Here is a 2,231-nt window from a genome sequence, read left to right on the forward strand (position 1 = left end):
AAACCGTCCAGATGAGCTGAATGAACATTGTTGGATTTATACCTGGATTATTGAGCATGAACTTTGGTGTTTGATTATTTGTTTAAATATACGTCAGTACACTTATTTATTTTTGTTCTATAAAATATTTGTTACAACTTTTTATTCCTGTTCTGACGTCACGAGAACTCGTGAATGAAAACTTTGAAACGTACTTTACTTTCCTCTCATGAAGTGGTGATTTGATATTTGTCAGCGAGCCTCATGAAAATACATAATTCAGTTTGAAGTTTGTCTTTAGTTGAATAAAACGGTTCAATCTGTTTCATCTTTGTTTCATTAAAGACAACCGTCTCTTTGATCTTTAACATGAAGCAGTTCCACTGTGACGTCTCCTCGTTGTTCCACTGCACGTAAATAAAACCACGGTGGTTTGTCTGGAAACTTGATGTTTGATCGACATGTTCAGAACATAAAATATGTAATCTGGTGTTCCACATCATTTAACTGATCTTTAATCTGTTAATCTCTGCAGTTCAGGATCAACTGGAGCTCAAAAACCAGGTTTCTGGAATGGTTCTGAACGGTTGTTGGACCTCCAAACCTCCACCGTGGTCTTTCCAGTCCTGAGCTGAGAAGACCATGGTGGAGGTTCCAGCTCCACCTGAAACTCTGTTTCCAGGGAGCTGTCCGTGGTCCTGGTTTTGCCCGAGGGGGGCAAGGTGCTGCTGAGTTCGGGGACGGCGTCTTCTCTGCGGCCGGTTCTCCCTCCTCTCTGCCACCTCCTGGAGCTCTCCCACCTCCTGGAGCAAGGCCACCTGGGGGGTCAGGGATCATGTTTGGGTCTAAGGTGTGAGTTGAGGGTGGGTCAGGGTTTGTTCATAGAAATGAATGGAAGTCGATGCGATGTCCCTGTAAAGATAGAAAGTGGTGCACACGTGTGTGTGTGTTTGAATTTGTACCTTTCTAAGTACCATTTTTCCAACACATACTACGTTGTGAGGACCAACTGCTCCTTATGGGCCCAAAACCCGGTCCCTGTAAGAATGATGGATGGAGGGTTAGAGGTTAGGACTGACGTGTGAATGGAGGAGGGGCTCGCTTTACGATAAGAGTCCGAGTTATGAACTGGAAATGAATGGAAGTGAATGCAACGTCCCTGTAAAGATAGAAAAATAAATGTGTGTGTGTGTTATTTTAGGACAAACCCGTGTAAAGTGAGAAGCTGCTTCAGTTGACCTGTCTGATGTTTCACCACACGGGAGTTTAAAACCAGCAGCGGTTTTGTTCTTAGAATCAAAACACTAAAGTTTGTATCGACAGATGAACGAAGGACTTCTTCAGAAACAGGTCGCTGTAAGATCAATAAACACACACTATAAAATAAAATAGATTCATAGTTTGTAAATTACTGTGAAATCTGGACAAGTCTTATTAATGTTTATTATGCATAAATATAAAAATCTAAATCAATCATTTTGTTTTCAAGAAGATTGAGACAGAGTTAAATCAATGGAAACAGATTATTTCATTCAGTTTATTTCCAAAGGTCCACGTCTGAACAGAAGTCGTCTCAGGGACTGAACAGAAACACGAATCTATAAAAAGACAATTATTAAAGTTATTTATCTGAGGAAGCAGCAGATCGCGTTGAATCTTCACTTCATCACAGTCTCATCCTGAGCAAGCACAGAGGAGACTGTGGGAAGAAAAAACTCCCTTTAACAGGAAGAACCCTCCAGCAGAACCAGGATCAGGACGAGCGGCAGAGTCCACGTTTGAAATCGTTACTTCATGTTCAATGTTAAAAACTGTCATTTAGATTTATAAAACATGTTTTAAGAACCCAGAGTTGATTTATATAAAGATAAAACTAAAAGTGAAGAGCTGGACGTCTTCCTGGATTGATGAGGAGGTTCTGGAAGGAGTCCAGGTGAGAGTCTTGTTGGGGGGTCCAACAGCTGCTGAGGGGGTTGTAGGTGAAAAATCTTATGTACAAACTCATGAATATCAAAAGTTAACATCGTCGACATATATCTGAACACAATATTTAGAGAGTAAAACCTTTTCTGTCTTGTTTGAGTTGATTAGACGACAGAAGAGAAGATTGGCTCCTTCTCTCTGACTCCAGCTGTGAAAACCTCTGGATCTGACAGGAAACAGAAACATTTCAAATTAAAATTAGATTATTGCATCAAAACTTTCCATTTAATAAACAGCAGCTCTTCATTCATTGGACCGGTTGAAGTTTT

The sequence above is a fragment of the Nematolebias whitei genome, chromosome 1 (genome assembly GCF_014905685.2).
Source record: "Nematolebias whitei isolate Nwh7 chromosome 1, NemWhi1, whole genome shotgun sequence".
Classification (NCBI taxonomy): Eukaryota; Metazoa; Chordata; class Actinopteri; order Cyprinodontiformes; family Rivulidae; genus Nematolebias; species Nematolebias whitei.